This window comes from Trichosurus vulpecula, chromosome 1, assembly GCF_011100635.1.
Source record: "Trichosurus vulpecula isolate mTriVul1 chromosome 1, mTriVul1.pri, whole genome shotgun sequence".
In the NCBI taxonomy this organism is placed as follows: Eukaryota; Metazoa; Chordata; class Mammalia; order Diprotodontia; family Phalangeridae; genus Trichosurus; species Trichosurus vulpecula.
In genome coordinates this window covers 282,835,114-282,850,323 of record NC_050573.1, presented here as the reverse complement: position 1 = coordinate 282,850,323, position 15,210 = coordinate 282,835,114, and the positions used below count along the sequence as shown (strand labels likewise).

The window sequence follows — 15,210 nt, the reverse complement described above, 5'->3', positions numbered from 1 at the left end:
GTAGCTACTAAAGAGAGCTGCTAGGTGGCGCAGTGGATAGAGCAGTGGCCCTAAAGTCAGGACTCAGACACTAGTTGTGCGGCCCTAACCAAGTCACTTCACCCTGTTTGCCTCAGTTTCCTCACCTGTAAACTAAGCTGGAGAAGGAAATGGCAAACCACTCTAGTGTCTTTGCCAAGAAAGCCCCAAATGGAGTCATAAAGAGTCAGACATGGCTGAAAAATAACTAAACAGCTACTATGATGGTGTTCCAGACATCAGAAATTATTCAAGGAAAGAGTACAGGGGAAAAAACTCTTAAACAGAATTAAATTAAACTGTGAGTTCTACTAGAGCAGGGACCAAGATTTGCTTCTGCTTGTTTGGCCTCCCTCTATATCCCCAGAACTTAAAGCACAGTAGTAGGTGCTTAATGAGTGCTAGTTGACTGACAAAGATTATCTCTATGCCTCTGTAAATGAGGACAAATCATGCTTGCTGTCTTATTTTATTTTACCTTTCTCCTTAATTCCCTAGTAAAACTTTTAAAACCAACCATCTCTCTGCTAAGGGAAGGAGAGTCAAAAAGGAAACTACAAATAGGTTTGGATTTTGAAAATCCAGGTTTACTCAGAAGCCTGTTTGAAGAGAGAGGAGGGTCGAGTGCTGTTTCCAGTCATCCAGTGATGTTTTGTCACAACTCAAACTGGATCTAAAAGCACTTCTAATAGAGAAATTTCCTGTTTTAAGTTAACAGAAACATCTCTGAAATAGTATAGCCTCTATGTTACTTATTTCTCATGATTTAATCCTATAAATCAATCTTCACTTATCCATTAAACAATCTGTTCTTGATTTTCAATTTTAACTTAAAAAGTATAATTGGAGGTAACTGCTTACAGTCTGTGAAATAAGGGCTCTTAGCCTGTGCTTAGTGAACTTGTAAATATTTTGACAATGGTACTTCAATATAATTGGTTTCTTTTGTAATCTTATGTATTTCACGTATTCAACAATATTGTTTAGAGCAGGGATCTAGAGGCTTCCCCAGACTGTCAGAGGTCCAATGACACACAAAAAAAGCTTTCAAACCTTCTGCTCCAGAAGCCCGTTAGAAAGGTTTATAAAACCTCAGCCTTCTCTTATAAATTGGTATTCCAGGCTAGTAAGTGGGAATTCACGCCAGTCCACAAGACTCTTAGGAACTGTCAGAAATAATCCCATCCAACAAATACTTAAGCACCTATGATGTGCCAGGCGGGCACTGTGCTAAGTGTTGGAATATAAATTGGCCTGTTTCCATTAGATCTGACTGGGGTGGGGGGGGGGGAGGTTTGGTTTTGGTTTTTTTTTTTTGTTTTTTTTTTGCCTTTTTCTGTATCCCAGGCACATTGCTTGGCACACAGTAGTTGCTCAATAAATACTTCCTGATCTATTTGTTGTGGCAAAGAATTGGAAACTGAGAGGGTGCCCATCAAATGGGTTAAGGCTAAACAAGTTATGGTATATGAATGTGACAGAATACCACTGTACTGTAAAAAAATGATGAGGTGGATGGTTTCAGAGAAGCTTGGGAAGATTTATATGATGCAAAGTGAAGGGAGCAGAACCAGGAGAACAATTTCTATAATAACAATAAAGACAACTTTGAAAAATGTTGGAACTTTGATCAACACAATGACCAATCACAATTCCTGAGGCCTCATGATGAAACATGCTACCCATCTCCTGATAGAGAAGTGATAAGACTCAAGAATGCAGATTCAGGCATTTTTTTTTTTTTGCAGAGGACACAGCAGGTGAAGGAATTTGTTTTGCTTATCTATACAAGTCAGTAATAGGTTTTGTTTTCCTTGCTTTTTATCTCAGTGGCAACAAGGGGGAGGAAGGTGGGAAGAAAAGAAGGCAGATCTTGGTGAAAATAAAATATTTTTAAAATGCTTGCTCACATATATACGTATATATGTATGTATATATGTATGTGTATATATATATGATGTCTTTTAAAAAAAGAAATCAAACAAAAAATACATTTTTTAACAGCCTAGGAATAGCAGAATGAACTGAAGTTTGTCTAGAGATCAAGTACTGCAAATTCTGCACAGGTCTTTTTCTGCATTCCTGAATCACAAAGTAGGTAAAATATCTTTTTCAAAGACTAGAATGGGCTAAGTCCACATTGTGAGGACCAGACTGTTGTTACTATTATCATTAAGGTTCCTCCTTCCCAGATCCGGGAGGCAGAGAATCCTTATTTTTTTCAATTTCTTTTAAGTATTTATATATTATAATATTTGTTTGCAACATATATGATATATATAGTACATGTTATTTATAGATATAAACGTATATATGTACAAATTTATATAATTTAATGTAATAGGAAAATGATGTATTATACAATATATAATAATGTTTGCAAAGTACTTTACAAATATCTTCTCATTTTATCCTCACAACCACCCAGGGAGGTAGGTGGTATTATTATCCTCGTTTTACAGATGAGGAAACTGAGGCTGATAAAGGTTAAGTGACTCGCCCAAGGTCATACAATTTTTCCGCGTTTGGATTCAGGACGTCCCGACACCAGGTCCTAAAGCTTTATCACTGTGCCACCGTAGCTGCCTCGGGGATAAACTGCTGGGTAGGAGGGTGGGCAGTGATTTGTTTGGAAATCAATGTGACATGAAAACAAACAATAGCAACGTGATATATTTCAGGATGAAATCTCTAAAGAAAAGATCTTTGGATCAAACCTAATTTTCCATCGACCATATGAAGTTACAGTAGAATGTGCGCTACCGAGAAGGCTCCTTTACAGAGCCCGGGGGACACGCGCGCGTCACTCGCGCCCAGACACCCAGGGTCCCCAACCCCGACGGAGCATGTGGGGGGGACTGCAGACTCCGCCCCGGGCTCCGCCGGGACCTGTGCTCGGGGGCGCCTCGCCTCCCTGCACTCTGCAGCCTGCTGCGGCGTCGAAGTTTGCGCACAGCCGGACAGGATAGCATGGGCGCGCTGCCCCGAGTTTCCCTCTGGTCCGTTCCGCAGCGCGGCGCGAGGACAGCGGGGCCACCACCACCTGTAGCCCCGTCCTGCCTCGTCTCTTCTCCTCACTCCCTCCCCAGCCCCGCCTGCCGGGGAGGCTCCGCAGCGGGCCCGGCCCTCTCCGGACAGGCTCCCGACACGTACCTGAGGGCGCCCGCGGCAGCAGCGGCGGTTCCCTGTCCCGGGAGAGCCGAAGAGCGAATGCCAAGCTTATCCAGCCCAAGACCGGCTGCGCTCCCGCCGAGCGCCCTCCGCCCTCAGCGGCCCTCCCGCCGGCCTCCCCATCTGGGCGGGGCGGGGCCCAAAGCGGGACACGCCCTCCAGTGCGCGGCCCTGAGCCAATCACCGGAGCTTTGCGCCCCGCCCCCACCCGTGTCGGGAGGCCGGGGGGGGGGGGGCTTCATCTCCCCGCCCCCTCTTCCCTTCCCCTCCCCCCAGCTTGTTACTTCCCCGCAGCCCAGCCCAAGAGAGGGGCCCCGGGTAGGGTACAACCTGAAGGGCAGCGGAGTAAATAAAGGGGCGGGGGAGGGGGGGCAAGCGCAGGGGCAAAAGGAAGAGAGAGTCAAGAGGAAGTGGAAGACGACCTAAGCTCTAACTTGGCGGCTAAGGGAAAAAGATCCTTTAAAAACAAAGCTGTCCTTGGGTTGTAATTGCTCATCAGTCAGTCAGCAAACACTTTAAAAGCGCCTACTACGTGGCCAAGCACCGTGCTAAGTGCTTGGGTGGATCTCCGCCCACCAAAAAAGCTAAAGACGATCCCTGCCCTCAAGGAGCTGATAATCTAAGACAACGCATAAAAAGAAACTAAAAAACCAAAGGTCATTTGGAGTCACCCAGTGCTTCAGGGTTCCATGTGAAGTGGTCAGCCTGTAGAAAAAGTGACAGTTATTATTAACAATTATATTTAATAAATAAGTGCCTACTATGTGCCAGGCCCGGGGGGGGGGCGGGGGGAGCACGATGCAAACAAATATATACAAAGCAAGCTATATACAGAATAAATAGGACGTAATTAACAGGAAGAAGGCACTGGAATTAAGAGGGGTTGGGGAACACTTCCTGTAGGAGGTTGGATTTTAGTTGGGACTTGAAGCCATATAAAATCATTACTAATAACAGTAGCTAACATTTATAAAACACTTGAAGGTTTGCGAAGGGCTTGGAAAAGGAGTCATTGGTGTGCAGGCTTTTTGCCATCACTGGCACTCATTTTCAACTTTTAAAAAAATACCTTTCCTCCTTGCTTCATTCAAAATAATGGGCTTTTTCATGCTTAACAGAGTCATATAAATGAGGTAGTGGGACTTTCCCCTATCTAATTCAGGTAAGTTCTCAGTATAAACTGAACTTGACCACAAACCCAAAGGTTTAAAAAAAAAGTTCCAGAATAAATAATTGATTCGGAGTCCCATCACTTTAAAAGAGATCTTGTAATACTGTTAATACTGTAAGGCAATTTTAGGACATTCTTACTATTAACTGTACCTAGAAATAGCTGGTCGAATATGAGTGTATCTAGTAAATAATAGAATCTCACTTAATAGACCCATCAATGAACTCTCCCTTTTACTCGAGAGGAGCTCCCCACTTCTTTGAGGGGCATCGAGGTGCGGGGGCAGGTAGATAGGGTATTGGACCTGGAGTCAGAAATACTCATCTTCCTGAGTTCAAATCTGACCTCAGACCCTTACTAGTTGTGTGACCCCGGGCAAGTCACTTAACCCTGTTTGCCTCAGTTTCCTCATCTGGAACATGAGCTGGAGAAGGAAATGGCAAACTATGCCAGTATCCTTGCCAAGAAAACCCCAAAGGGGGTAGGAAGAGTCTAAAACAACTGAACTACTCTAAAATTTTGGCTGAAACTGTCTCTCAAAACACTAACCACAAAAATCTAGAGAAGAAAGTGATAAAGAAGCCTATAGAAATATTACAGTATACTGGAAAGGGCAATCAACTGAGACCTGGGACTCAAAGCAAAAATAATAGAAATTGATCTCAGAGGCCGTTTAGACTAGCCTATTCTTGAACATAATTCTCTTCTGAAGTGGTCATTCATAGCCTTTGCTTTGAAGACCTCTAATAATAATTTTTAAAAAGACCTTGAGTGGGGGGCAGGGGGAATCTGTTACCTCTCAAGGCAGCCCATGCAGCATATAGATAGGTCTAATTTATAGAAAACTTTCTCTGATATCAGATCTAAAAGTGCTTCTTTGCAACTTCCATCTATTACTCTAAGTTCTGTTCTCTGTTGCCAGTCAAAACAATTATCAAATCCCTCTTTCACACGGCTGCCCTTCAAAAATCTGAAGAGAGAGCTACCTAAACTTGGCCTCTCATCCTGACCTTGCCACTAACTAGCATGACCTTGGGCACAATGTTCAACCACCTGGGCCTCAGCTTCCTCCTGTCTAAAACGAGGAGTTGGGTTTAAATCAGAGATATCAAACATGAAAACCACAAGGAACCCACAGCACTTTCTGAGTGCTCCAGAACCAGATTAAAACGTAATTGGGAAATATTTAGCAAAATAGATAAAAATACAATAAAACAGGGATAATGCTACATTCAAAACTAAGTTGATATGTGACCTATAGGGATCATTATGTACAGCTGAGTGCCCCATTTCTGTCTGATACCAATGGTTTAGATTATCAGATCCCTTTCAGATAAAGTCTTCTGACTCTAACTGCCTAGCAGCTGAGTGACCTTGGACAAATAAGTCACTTAATATCTTGATTTTCAGGCTCTTCCTCCAAAAAACAACAGCAGCAGCAGCAAAACAACAACAAATGCCCACCTGCCCTACCTATCTTACAGAGTTGTTGTAAGGTTCAAATTATATTGTGTGTAAAGACACGTAAAGTATTATTTTTATTAAATGGATGTAGGCATCTGTCATTTTTACAGAATCCATGCCCTGCAAATGCGCATATAGATGTAAAGTGAATTTCTATATCATAAGTTGATGTTCCCTCCACCCCACCCCCACTGCTTCTCATTGAAAAATTGAAATTGTGGTTGTTTTTTTGGAGGGATTTTTTGTTTGTTTGTTTGTTTTTGCTGGAGGAAGAAATTTGGGGAAGCTAGGTGGCACAGTGGATGGAGCACTGGGCTTGAAATCAGAAAGACTCACTTTCATGAGCTCAAATCCAGCCTCAGACACTCACTAGCTGTCTGACCCTGTTTGCCTCAGTTTCCTCATCTGAAAAAGGAACTGGAGAAGGAGACAGCAAACCACTCCAGTATCTTTGACAAGAGAACCTCATATGGGGTCGTGAGGAGTTAGATATGACTGTAACACTGAACAAGGAAATTTGACCCCAGTATGCAATAAAAAAGACACTTTAAATTTGTATAATACTTATCAGTTTACAAAACACTTTTCCATGCCTTATCTCATTTGATCCTCACAACTGTAAATTTTTTTAAGAACCAATCATTATCTTGATCTTGCAGAGCTTAAATGATTTATATGTGATTACATGAATGATAAATGACAGCTAGGATGACTTCTAGGTTCTAATTTATTTTAAAAACACGTGAAAGGAAAATAACAACATTCTGGTAGTGAATCAAACCACAAACATTTATTAAGCATTTACAATGACCAGATTCTGTGCTCGACATTAGGGATTCAAAGAAAAAGTAAAAAACAGTTGCTGCTCTCAAAGACCTTACATTGTAATGCTAAGATATTAACTGAAAAGAAGCATGTTCAGATATAAATGCCAAATAACAAAACATTTCTATGTTTGAATTTCTAGGAGAAAGATGACAGCTTATTGAATAGATTACAGATATGGAATCTGACACTAGTTCTGTGACTGAAAAAAAGGCACAGTCAGTAAGTCAATAAGCATTTATTAAGCACCTACTATGTGCCAGGGCCTGTGCTAATAGCCGAGGATACAAAGAAAGACAAAAGCCAGAGGCTTTTAGAAGTAAATCTGGCTGAAGAAGGGTGGAGATGAAGCAGCAACAAAGCGAACACAACACCTCATAATTAATGAGTAAATTAAATGGAGGAGAGTGGAAAACAATAGTGATACAAATTATAGTTACTGAATTAGAGTTATTTATGTATATATACATCATCTCCCCTACTGCATTGTAAGCTATCCAATGGCAAGAACTCAGTTATTTCACCTGTGTCTTAAATATAATAGGTGCTTAAAAAATATTTGGTGAATTAAAAGATGTCCAAAGGGACCTAAAAATGCTGTAATCAGGTTTTCAGGTAACACATGTTTAATAACTTATTCAATTCTAAAGTATTCTTAAGAGTATTACTAGGTGGCAAAGTAGGTATAGCAACGGCCCTGGAGTAGGGAGGACCTGATTTCAAATTTGATCTCAGACACTTACTAGCTGTGTAGCCCTGGGCAAATCACTTAATGCCAATTGCCTCCTCTCCCCCGGCCCAGAAAAGAATGTTGCTTTCTTAAGGATAAGGGCAGGCAGGGTCTGAATCTATGAGTTCATTAAGGTAATGTTAGGATACTCTTTCTACCTTCTCTGAAATTTGCAGGGACTAGACTCTAGTCTTTAGAGCTCTAAAAGCTTAAGTGACATGCTCCAGGTCACACTTCCAGGATTAGTCAGAGGCAAGACTTGAGCTTGTCTTCCTAGCTTCAAGGCTGGCTCACTGGCAGCGATGGCACTAGTTATTATGATAATTAACAATGATTTTTCTGAATCCCAAATTTTCTTTCATAATGAGATTATAGAATAGTGGTGTCTCAAAGGATAGAACACTGGTATCTGGAAGGACCAAGTTCAAATCCTGCCATACACAGATATTAATATACCTGTATGACTCTGGATGGGGTAGCTAAGTGGTCCAGTGGTTAAAGTACCTGGCCTGGAGTCAGCAAGACTCATCTACCTGAGTTCAAATGTGACCTTAGCCACTTATTAGCTGTATGACCCTAGGCAAGTCACTTAATGCTGTTTGCCTCAGTTTCCTCATGTGTAAAATGAGCTGGAGAAGGAAATGGCAAACCGCTCCAGTATCTTTGCCAAGAAAATCCCTATGGGGTCACAAAGAGTTGGACATGATTGAAAAATGACTCAACAACAACTGAATGACTCTGGACAACTCCCTTACCCTATCTCAGCCTCATTTTCCTCATCTGTAAAATAAGAAGATTGGATTCAATGACCTTTAAAATCCTTTCTAGTTCTAAATCTATGATGTTACAAACAATATACCCACCCACAGGGCCTAAATATGATGTACAAATGGTACATCATCTTCATACATGAATGTTACTTAACATACATGTTACCAATTCTATTTTATGTAGAGCTAGGTCCTTTTTGTGTAAAGCCTCAAAGATTATATATCCATGATGCAGACCACTGGGAGAGATGGGGCTAGTAGTCCCAGGTGACTGATAGAAAAAAAATTGATAAAAGGCAATCATACTGTTTCTCTTTATGTTTCATTCAACAAATTTTCATCAGCTCTTGAAAATGTGTTGGCTTTCCCATTAAGATCGTTTTCTACATATATTATTACAGATATTATTATTTGATGATGAAATTTGTTATTTGCATTTGGGATTTACATGGGCAAAGAAGAAATAAAACTATCGCTTTGCAGATGTAGTCTATCTAAAACACCCCCAAAATCAACTAGAAGATTAATTGAAACAATTTATAAATTCAGAATAGTTGCAGAATATAAAATAAATTCATATAAATCATCAGTATCCCTGTTTATTCCCAACAAAACCCAGCAGGAAGAGATATGAAGAGAAATTGCATTCAAAATAGTTTTGGTCTTTGTTTTTTTTTTTTGGTTTTGTTTCTTCTTTCTCATGATTCATTCCATTGGTCATAATTCCTCTTTACAACTTGACTATTGTGTAAATAAGTTCAATATGAAGTTTTATGTAGAAGATATATCAGATTCCATGCCATTTTGGTGGGGGGAAGAAAATTTGCAACTCAAAGTTATGTGGAACTGAGTGTTGTAAACTAAAAATGAAAAAAATCTTAATTATAAAAAAAAAAACAAAAATAACTACTTATTTAAAAGTCTACGTACCAAAACATACCCAGGAACTATATGAATACAACAATAAAAGACTCTTTACAGAAATAAAGATACGCCTTCATTATTAGAGAAATGTTAATTGCTCATAGGTAGATCATGCCTATAATAAAATTATAATAAATTAATTTAAAATAATTTATTCAATGCCATACCACACCATACCAAAGGATTATTTTATCTAGCTAGAAAAAATATTACACTTCATCTGAAAGAACAGAAGGTCAAGAATCTCAAGGGGAAAAAAATGAAAAAAGATGGGAAAGTGAGCCTTGCAGTACCAGATCTCAAACTACAAAACAAAGCAATAATCATTAAAATGATTTGTTATTGTTTTTAAAATATAGGTTAATCAGCAGAACAGATTATGTACACAAGAAGCAAATGAACACAATAGTATAGTGTTTGAAAAATTCAAAGATCCCAGCTACTGGAGTAAGAACTCACTATTCAGCAAAAAAATTACTGGAAAATCTAAAAAGCCGTCTAGCAGAAACTAGGTAAGGACCAACATTTCACACAGTATGTATACCAAGATAAACTCCAATTGGAGACATGACAGACATGAAGAGACATTGGCAAATTACAGGAGCAAGGAAGAAATTAACTTTCAACCTATGGATAAGGGAAGAATTCCTGACTGAATGAAGGATAGAGCTAATCACGGAAGGCTAAATGAAATTTGGGTTACACAGAATTAAGATGTTGCACAAACAAAATCAATGCAGCCTTTGGATTTTATAATACAAAAAAGATTTTTATGGCATGCTAAGTAATTTTTTATACACAGCTAATCTTATTCCATTTAGAATACTACCTACTTCCAGTTTCATTAACATATACCTTGAGAGATTACACATGTAATACTGTGTTTGTTCAGCATATTAAGAGAGTGGTGAACTTGCCATTATGTTTTCATAAAATAATGTACTACGTCATAGATATGTACAATCCTTTTTACTTTGGATCACGGGGTTCAGCATTAATACCTTGGTTTATAACAATGCCTTTCTCAATATTTGACTTTCAGTTCAGTTGTTACTGAATTTTAAACACTCAAGCTCTCCTCCTTTGTAATCAGGACAGCAGGAATGATTTATAATACCAGCTATTCCGGTAGAATGTGCAACTCATGAGGTTCTTTCCTTCCACAAACAGAGTGATAACTATATAGAGATGATATCCTATCACAAAGGGGAGGGGAAGGAAGAGAATGAAAGGGAGGGGAAGGAAGAAAGAGAAAAGGAATCCAGTCCTTATGACTTTAAATTATCTAATTTAAGCATATATAAATACTTAAATTCCAATGTTGATGATTTAGGTCAGGGATTTTTAACCATTTTGTGTCATGGATCGCTTTGGCAATCTTACCAAACTTATGGACCCTTTCTCAAAATAATGATTTTACACACATAAAGTAAAATACATAGGATTACAAAAGAAACCAGTTATACAAATATTTCAAAAAATTCGTAAGTGCCAGGTTAAGACCCTCTGATATGGATAATTTGTCTTCTTATAGTCATTTTTAAATTTACCAAGTTCTTAACTCCAAAAAACTCTGTGAGAGTATTGTTGTTTTTTAGTTGTGTCGGACTCTTTGTGACCTCATTTGGGGTTTTCTTGGCAAAGAAACTGGAGTGGTTTGCCATTTCCTTCTCTAGCTCATTTTCCAGATGAGGAAAGTGAGGCAAACAGAGTTAAGTGACTTGCCCAGGGTCACACAGCTAGTGTCTGAGGCCAGATTCGAACTCAAGGAGATGAGTCTTCCTGACTCCAGGCCCAGAACCCTATCCACTGCACCCACCTACCTATGAGGGTAAGTAGTAAATATATCATGACCCCTATTTTACAGATGAAGAGACAGGTCCAGAAATGTTACGTGACTTGCTCATAGTTATATAGCCATTACATGTAAAAACTAGGATTTGAATCCAGGTCTCCTGACTAAATTCATTTTATTTTCTTTATACCATATTAGATAACATATATTAAGCACTTTGTAAACTTTAAATAGCTTATAAAATTGTGAACTTGCTCTTAGCAACGTGTGACTACCTGCACTAGACACTTTGGGGGATATAGGAGAAATAAGACAAGGTCCTTGCCCTCAAGGAATTTTCAATTTACTTGGCAAGAAAATAAACATACATATAAACCCTAGATAATAATTCAAAATGTTTATAATTGTGTCAAAATGATAGCAATGTATTACATACAGTGTTATAGAAATCTAGTAAAGGAGAGAGTTGATTGAATGAATCAATGAAAAAACATTTATTAAAAACTTTGAGCCTGATAGTATTGGAAGTGCTCTGGATTCAAATATAAAAGAGATAGTTGTGCTGCCCTCAAGAAATTTATATTCTATTACGTGAAGACAATGCATATAGGGTATTAGTGGCAAGGGAGTTTTGTTCTGGAAAGGACATGCTAATTGATAGCCCTATGCCTCCACTCACCATCCCTAGGACTGCCCTTGATCTGTGGGTTCAAGAAGTCAGAGGAGTTATGAGGGACATGGGATTTCATTTGAACTTTCGATTTCAATAGGCAGTCAGGTGGGGAGAGCATTTTGGGTGAAAGGGAACCAAGACCGAGAAGCTGGAATGAGCACGCAGAGTTCTTTTTGAAAACATAAGAAAAATGAGCATGGAATATTTTTTAAAAATATAAGAAGAATGTTACTGTTACTATAATACATCACTGTGTATCAAGAGTACAGGTGGCCTGTGCACAGCTCTTTTCCTTGCAGTCTCCTTTTATGTTTCTACCTGTATGGAAATGGTACGACCTGGAGCCACTCAGAGAGAGATAATGTGAGTTATAGACCACACATAGAACTAGTCTTTAGCTCTGGGACCATCTAGCTAGATAGTTACTACTGATATCATGGACTTGAGTCCCAAACTACTCTAGGAGGAAGCGAAAGGGCTCTGTACTTATTCAGGAATGTGGCCACTATTCTTTTTGTTACTTAGATGCACATTTTGTCCCAATCCTACGTTTACTGTTTCGTTGCTGTTCTTGCTTAGGTCTGTTAGCATGATGAGCAAAGGAAAACCTACATTTGAATCAATTTCATAAGTACCTGGTTTTCAGACTGGTAGATGAGACAAGGAACACAAATTACTACTCAAAGTCTCAATAATTCAAACCCAAATCCATGTAGGTCTGAAGAAAGAGGACACATGACCCACGCTAGTTTATTTAGATCTGTCAGAATAGGAAATAGCAAACAGAAAAATAAAAAAAGTTAAAAGGGATGTCTTGGGAGTTTCTTTTTTGGCTGGGTCTTGAAAATTAGAGTCATTTAGTTGAATGGGACTAATTAAAAAATCTCTGAATAATTTTGCATAATTTTATTAAATTAGAGGTCCTTCCCAGCTTTATAATTCTACAACTTCAAATGGAACCTTTTTTTTAAGCTTCTTACCTATCTGAAATCCCCAAACTTGAGTGTTTGCTGGATTCTAACACAGCCACTACATGTAAATGTCATATTAGGCATAGGAAAAGAATTCTTAGACACCTGGTCTGTCTCTGAAAGAGCCATGCTATCTAGCATGTAGAAAGAGTTCTGAGCCATCCTCGGTCTTTTCTGTATAACTGTAAGCATAAGCAAAGTGGAATTTTGTTAGTATTTTTTGGAGTTCGGCTTTCCAGGAACCATGGCCATAACAATCTCTTGTTCCCAGGTGTTAGATATGAGTTCTATGGTTCAAAACATTTCCACCATGACCGGTGTAGATTGTAAAGGCCAGGTGTCGCCTGTTTAGATTGGGGGAGTTGCCCCCCCCCCCCGCCCCCCCGGCCCCCCTCCCCCCCCCCACCCGCCTTCTCACTGGTCCCTGTGGGAAGGGTGATTAGGGAATGCAGTAGGAGTTGGTGCCCAGCAACCCTTGTGAGAAGGTTAGATAGAATAAAGTCTGCATTGTCTAATTGTTAACTCCTTTGAAGCTGTCTTTCCTTTATAAAAGCAGATCACAGAACCTGTACTAGCAAGCTAGGGCACTTGCTAATACAGTAACCCAAAAGAGACCTATAGAATCCTCTACCCCACTTATTGCTGGAGCCTTCTGAGCATATCCCTATGAAATGTGGGTCACCAAGTTGTCTTTCCTTCTCCACTTTTCTCTTTCCTCAGGGCTCTGAAGAAAACAGTCTAAGAAATTGAGGTCCAGAGAGTGATTTGCCTGGTTACAGATTTGCATATACAATGTTATGACTACTATGTCAACAGCAGGAAAATTTCCTTGATGTTCTCTGAAGACGCTCAGCTCATTTCATACCATGAGTGGTAGAAAAGTTATGTTTAAGCAAAAAAAACTTAAATGCAAAATCAGATTTTAAGTGCATTGGAGGAGTGAAGTGTTTTAATTCTGCATTAATCATTTTATCAATATGTATCGTAATTCAATTAATAATGCCTTCTAAAATACAGTTTTCAGAAGTTTGGATTTTTATAAACAGTATTGGCTTCACAAGTGGAACTTGTGAAAACAATTTCTGTTTGTATCATTTCCAAACAAGAGTAGTGTCTCTTTATTTTCTTGGTTACTGTATGGCTTTGTTAGAGGCAGTACAACATCAATTTATAAATGAATATTCAAGCAATAAGAGATTACTGGTTTTTGTTTTTGGTTCCAGCCCTGTGATTCCATAAGAATAGTGAGCTCCTCATGGGGAAACTGTTCCACCAATGGAGCAGGTCATTTCCTCTGGAACTTGGTCTTAAGGAGTTGCCTGGGTATCCCAAAGAGGTCAAAAAGAGGGGAAAAGACCTATTTATAGTAGCTCTTTAGGGGTGGCAAGGAATTGGAAATTGAGGTGATGTCCATCAATTGGCGAATGGCTGAACAAGTTGTGGTATATGATTGTAACAGAATACAATTGTGTGAAAATCAGGATGATTTCAGAAAAACCTGGAAAGATATACATGAACTGGAACAAAGTGAAGTGAGCAGAATCAGGAGAACAGTGTACACAGTAAGAGCAATATTGTGTGATGACTAACTGTGAATGACTTAGCTATTTGCAGAAACACAAAGATCCAAGATAATTCCAAAGGGCTCATGATAAAAAATGCTATCCACCTCCAGAGGAAAAACTGATGGAATCTAAATGTGGATCAAAGCATACTATTTTTCACTTTATTTTTTTCATGGTGTATTTTTTTGTCTGTGTTTTCTTCCACAATATGACTAACATGGAAATATGTTTTGCATGATTGCACATGTATAACCTATATTAGATTGCTTCGAGTTTCAGGGAGTGGGGAAGGAAAGGAGGAAGGGAGAGAGTTTGGAACTCAAAGGTTTAAAATATGAATGTTAAAATTGTTTTTACACGTAATTGGGGAAAAATAAAATATTATTCCAAAAATAGAGTTTCCTGGGGGCACTGAGAGGTTAAATAACTTGCCTGTAGTCACATAGCACATACGAGTTGCTAGAGGCAAGAATTAAATCCTGCGTTAAAGTTACCCTTGTTTCCACCATACCATACTGCATCTCCAGAAAAAGAAGAGAGGGAGGGAAAAAAGTAGTTTGGTTTTTTGTACTTAAAAAAATAACAGTAACAGTAAGATATCAGATGCTTTGTAAGGTTTTTAAGTATTCAAAGGGGCTTAAAACATTATTGATGAAACATGTAATTATTGCTTTATTTTCTATATAGATATATGCTGTTTTTGAGGGAAACAGAATGAGAATACTAATAGCAACATGGAACTGAAAGTCAGGCGACGTGAGTTCTAGTCCCAATCCTACCCCTGAATAGCAGTTTACTTAATTTTCTGAGCCTTAGTCTCTTCATCTTTGAGAGGAGGAGAGTGAATTAGATCAATAATTCCTAACGTTTTTTGTTTGGCAACCCCCACTTGCAACAACAAAAAAAGTGTTATGAATCCTCGTGGTAACTTAATATACACATATAATATGCATATTATATATACATATATTTAATAATAACATAATATTCTGCAATTATTTATTGCTTAAAGTGTCATTAAAGAATTTTTCAGCATGAAACCCCTGCACAGCATCATTGAGAAACGCCTAAATGGAACCATTAGACTGGATGATCTCTAAAATCTCTTTCAGCTAGAAGGATTACTTTTTTGA

The 15,210-nt window shown here is 38.8% G+C and overlaps 1 protein-coding gene across 2 annotated transcripts in view; it reads right to left on the bottom strand.

Annotated features, from left to right (window-relative positions):
- Nucleotides 1–15,210, bottom strand: part of LOC118831213 (serine/threonine-protein kinase Sgk3) — a 161,327-nt gene that overhangs the window by 105,994 nt on the left and 40,123 nt on the right. The window contains exon 1 of one of the 2 annotated variants that reach the window (XM_036738422.1): nt 3,172–3,354. The exons of the other annotated variant lie outside the window; for it this stretch is intronic. The gene's annotated coding sequence lies outside the window, so the exon portion shown is untranslated. Of the gene's footprint in view, nt 1–3,171; nt 3,355–15,210 lie in introns of those variants that run through there. 2 annotated transcript variants of the gene reach the window in all.